The sequence below is a fragment of the Fukomys damarensis genome, unplaced genomic scaffold (genome assembly GCF_012274545.1).
Source record: "Fukomys damarensis isolate Sample0158 unplaced genomic scaffold, DMR_v1.0_HiC HiC_scaffold_28, whole genome shotgun sequence".
NCBI lineage: Eukaryota > Metazoa > Chordata > Mammalia > Rodentia > Bathyergidae > Fukomys > Fukomys damarensis.
The window spans coordinates 47915704-47921049 of NW_022900940.1; the positions used below are offsets into that span (position 1 = coordinate 47915704).

At 44.9% G+C, this 5346-nt stretch overlaps 1 long non-coding RNA gene across 1 annotated transcript in view; it reads right to left on the reverse strand.

Moving 5' to 3' along the window:
- Positions 1–1791: 1791 nt before the first annotated feature.
- The window catches only part of LOC109117481, a 31433-nt gene continuing 27878 nt past the window's right edge, over positions 1792–5346 (reverse strand). The window contains exon 3 of the long non-coding RNA XR_002024792.1: positions 1792–1950. This is a non-coding gene — a long non-coding RNA (uncharacterized LOC109117481). The remainder of the gene's footprint in view (positions 1951–5346) is intronic.

Here is a 5346-nt window from a genome sequence, read left to right on the forward strand (position 1 = left end):
ATCAGCGATCAGCGCTTAACCCTCCTGGATAGGTAGAAATGAGCCCTGAAGGTTCACGAAGGGACCTCCCCGGGCCGGGTGAGTCCCCATGAACCGCGAGGTGCGAGCTGCTCAGGTACATCGTTTACCTGATGCCTCACGACTTGGCACAAGGGTTGCAGGTAAGCAGTAATAGTCTAAGAGAAAAGAGATCTAGCCAGGAGCCTCAGGTTTAAACCTTAGCTCTTTATCTGGAAATGATATCATCCCACCTCAGTTTGGTCATATGAAAGGCAGAGCTATCTAACAGAAATTCACACCTCCGAAACTCCAATAAGTTCACGCAGACAGAATGCCCAGCACAGCACTTGGCATATGGCATGCATTAAAAACATGAGAAATAGCCCCTTCCACTCCAGAGAGAATGCACCGGGATAACTATGTTAGAAAACAGTGCAAAGATATGTACTGATCCTCAGACTGGTACATTTCCAAAGCTGCTCTGTATTTGCGTGAGGGAAACTGGTTGTCACGGAAACGTACATGGAGCATTTACAACAGTGTTGTGTGTAACAGCAAGGAAGCAACAAAAAGTTCTTTCACTTTTAAGGGAAGGCAAATTCCTTTAAGAAGTACTCTTAAATATTTCAGCAGATTCACAGTTCGGCATGGTGACTCAGTAATCCAGCCTTCTTCCATCTTGAAGCTCCAACTTCTGCTGATCCTATGCAGCAGCTGATGTCCCGGGCATGAGGAATGCCATGGGGTCTTCACGAGGGTTTTAGCAGAGCAGGCCAGGAAGTACCTCGCTCCTCTTCTGTCCACAGTCCATTCAGTGTCCCTGTAACTCAACCACAGCTTCTCCGGTGTACTCGACGTGAGGACCCAGGGAGAAGAGAAACCAGAACTTTGATGAACAACCACCCATTTGATTCAAACGTTACAGCAATATTTAAAAAATGAGGCAGACTTGTGTTTCTTAACAGGTGGACCTTCTGAGACGTTAGCACGGGGTAAAGAGGTAAGCGAGTGGCAGGTCACAGGACAGACCCCTTGGGAAGCTGGCCAGGAGATGGGGCCAAATGCTTGGGAGGATGACCAGGAATGTGCCTGGGACTAACATCCCAGGAAGTGGACCGAGCAGAGGCGACCCATTTGGAGTCTCGGTCACCCACAGAGAGCTCTGGAAGTAGGGCACTGTGAAGTTGTCCCCATCTGGGCCAGCAGAGCAAGATACAGTAGTCTTGCAGCAAACTAAGAGCTCGGCCCATGGGTGTCTGATAGAGGCAGCTCTGCTGCTGGGTACTGCCTGCCTCTGCAGGGGACTGGGCTGAGGAGAAAGTCCCTGCAGATGATGCTGCCCACAGCCTCCCAGCCGTGACAGGCAGAGTCCTTCCTTGTGGGCATCTGAGAACACCTCAGTGTTTACACCCAGAGGACAACACAGATCTCCTGGGGTTCACTGAGACACAAACAACTCACTTACCCAGACTGAATTTTTACATGAGCACATAGAAACAGCCTGGGTAGGCCTGAACATTTTATATTATACACAGGTGTCAGGCGGTGGGCTCCTTTTCAGGAGAGTAAGCAGGTGTGAGATTGAAGGGAACCGTCAAAGAAAATTTCAACCATATCTGTAGTTTTTAGTATTTTTAAACAAATGATGAATTGCTCTTTTTCTCACATATAAAAATCTAATAAAATTGTGTTTGAGGTGTGCTTTTGTGCAAGTGTGTGAGATCACCGTACGGTCGGCATGCAGCAGACATGCCTTTCTAAAGCATCACATAAAAAACAGCTCTTACTCCCTGAAGTGCTGATCAACTTTCCTTCTTTCTCCTTCCTCCCACAGTGTCTTAGCTGTCTCCTTGCTCACTGACCTCTCCGTCACAGGGTGGTGGGCTGGGGTGCCGGGTGGGGAGGAGAGGAAGGAAGCTGGTATCAGCGATTTCCATCACTTGCTGGAGACTGGAGAATAGGTTTAGGGGAGGAGATGTTGGCAGTCAGTCATTCGGATTACCTGACCCTGTAACCGCGCATGCTCCACCCTCCCGTTAGTGGACTCAGAACTGGTACCAGTTCCATGCGTGCAGCAGCGATGCCCGAATCAAAGTTATCTCCAGTGATTATGCGGCTCCCATAACACTTTTTTTCCTTTATCATTTTTTTCGGTACCAGGAGGCTTGAACTCAGGACCTTGCGCTTGCCAGGCAGGCGCAGTGCCGCTGAGCTACATCATCCCCAGCCCACTGTTTCTTTCTTTTAAGTGGCACATTCTAGTAGGACATTTTGATGAAACAGACCTTTTCTTCTGCATTTTCACCTGTTGTCTTGCTGCACCTCTTCCTGGGTGAAATAATCTTGAATTTGAGAAGGAAAATGTAAAAGTATACATACGGTGCACGTATGAATGCATGGAGTTTACCTCATCCGAGGGGGCGGGTAGTGTGCTTAACACATCTTGATTCGTTGTATTCCCCTCCCCTCCCCTCTTCTCTCCTTCTTCCATCTCTAGATCCCCTCTCCCCATTTTTATTATTATTGTTACTTTTAGCTCAGGTTTGTGCATGTAATGATTACGTTCACTGTGAAGAGATGGTATGTGCAAATGATACTCCTCACACCTTTTCGTGTCTCCTTCCCCTCTCCCCCGCCTTCAGTCTCGACCCTCTTCCGATTTGCAAAAGATCCGCTTCCCTTATCAGTCCTCCAATTTACTCTTTATTTGCACTTAGAATTATTCAAATGAGAGAAACCATATAGCATTTAAGCTTGTGTGACTCATTTATTTCACCTTGCATTTTGTTTTCAAGATGTATTCATTTTCTTACAAATGTCTCAAACATATCCTTCTTTATAGCCAAGTAGTATTCCACTATGTACAGATACCACATTTTCTCTATTGATTTGTCTGTCGATGAACATACAGGTGCTTCCAAAATTTAGTTATTATGGATTGTGCTGCTATAAACATCAGTATGCACATACCACTGTAACCTGAAGTCTTGAGTTCTGAAAAGGGATTTTTATCTTTTCTTTTGTTCCGGCAGTAGAACAGTTTATTTGGAAGGTCCAAACAGTGAAGAAAAGACATAATACAACCAATAACAGACAATATTAAATAAATATTTGTTGAGTTTAATGGGATTGATGTTTTTATATATCAGTGTTAGGACTCTACCCTTAAAATCCTCTATACTATAACTGTTGATACCCTAAGTTTTAACTGAGTGATTCTGTCAAATCCAAAGGTGAACCATTTCTCTTGGAAATAAAAAGCTGTAGTAGAAATAAGCTTGGAATGAAATTCAGAGACCTGGGTTCCCCTTCAGACCACCACTTAGTAATTTTGAAGCAAGTCCCACAGCTTCTGCCTTAATTCAGTTGGTCATTAAATGAACGTATAAGGAAAACCCTACACCGAATGTTTATGCATATATCTGCATTCACAATTTCAGCGCCGCACAAATATTAATGGACTGTATCGCGGAAGGCTTTTATTGGTATCAAATGGAGCTGATGTTAACCCAGCCACTCCCTGACATGATAGGGGGACCAAGGGCCTCTCTGATAGTCTACATTCTTGTGTGTTGCACAAGGTTACTTACAGCTCATTTACCACCAGTTTGTTTTGAAGGTCAAAAGTGATAAAGCACAGCAAGCCCTTAATAAAATGAATTACCCTCAAATCTCAGCTATCCCTCTAACAAGGCCCACTCTGTTTTTCGCCTCTTCTAAGGAAAAACACACACTGTAAAATAAGCATTCTTCAAAGACAACTTCATGAAGACATCTGGGAATTTCAAAGACTGAAAATTCCATGAGTTCATAGCAGTTTTCACTAATTCCACTGATCTAAAATAAAAAAGGAGAGACTCAACTCTGTGCCCAAACTCATTTCTAATGATTTCTTCCATCCAACCCAAAGCCTCTCTGGGGGTGGCTGTGCCTGTGAAAAACATCGGCGCTGTCAGGAATGGAGTTGCCTCTCGAGAATGGAATGTCAGAGTTAGGCTTCTTTTCCTTGGACCAGAAGGGTTTGACTGGGTAAGAGTTTCCAGGTTTGCAAGGAAACAGAGCCAGGACACAGAAACTGATACAGATAATGAACACAAACACCTCAGACAAGTGAGTACCAAGAGATCAAAATTAGCCAGGAAAATGTCCATAAAGCTATGTGAGAGAGGAAGCCCCAAACCCTGTCTACAGGTACCACAGGCTGGTAACATCCTAGAAAGTCATAAATTGTGTAACTGCAGCACTGTCTTCTATAAATGAGGACCTCCCCAAACACACACACTCTTACAGCACAAGCACGGAGACTGAGAAGTGGCTGCCAGGGAAGCACGAAGTGAGCAGCGTATGCGGCATATTCCAGGTGGAATGAACTCAGATGAGCCGGGAGCTGGGTTGGTTCACACAGATTAAGATTTCACCCTTACAGTAGCAATGAGATGGGGATAAGCATTCCGTGCAGTCTCTTGTTGTCTTAAGCTAACATGGAGGTGGGAACAGGTCCTACTCCTTACTCCTATGCTGAGGAGGCAAGGATTTTGTTTTGTTTTCTTCACTATTTTGTTCTCAGCACCCAGAGAAGAGCCCTGCGCTTAGCAAACCCTTGGTAAGGGTCTGTGTTAGATGTTTTCTAAACTCATTCTAGTTTTTTAACGAATGTACGGTTGTTTTAGAACCAGTCATTGCACTGTTCCTCCCTACAACACCCGTCTCACTTCTTCATTCAGGGCCTGTGTGAGCTTTTCTGGCAGGGCTGGCTGGACCAAGGCAGCCTGAAGGATGCAAGATGACTGCACTTGGCCTAAGACATAATGTTTCATAAAAGAGTGTATTGGTCAGCTTTCTCATAGCTGAGACACAATCCTCGACACCCAAAACTCAAAGCAGAAGTCTGATTTGTTCATGGTTTTAGTCCATGATCAGCTGACTCCAAGGCAGAGACCCCCTGGTGGAAGGGTGTTACAGAGCAAACTTCCTCAGTTCATGGCTGCCAGGAAACAGATCAGGAGAACAGTTCCAGAGATGAACAGGCGGGGGACCAGGCACAGACTCCAAGGCCAGGCCTCTGTACCCCATCCAGACACCCCCCGAAGTGAGCACCACCACTCCCGGGGGCAGGTCTCTAAGCCAACTGGGTTGGCCACAAACAGTTATTACTTATTTTAACATTTGCTAGAATAATAGAATTACTATCTCAACTCCAATTTTGACAATATTGTTTGCTAGACACAAGCCAATTTAAAATATTTGAATTATAATGCAAATGGAACATAGAGATAGAAAAATCACAAAGATAAGATACAAGCAACTGCCACTTGGGAAATAATCATCGCAATCAGTTCTCATAGT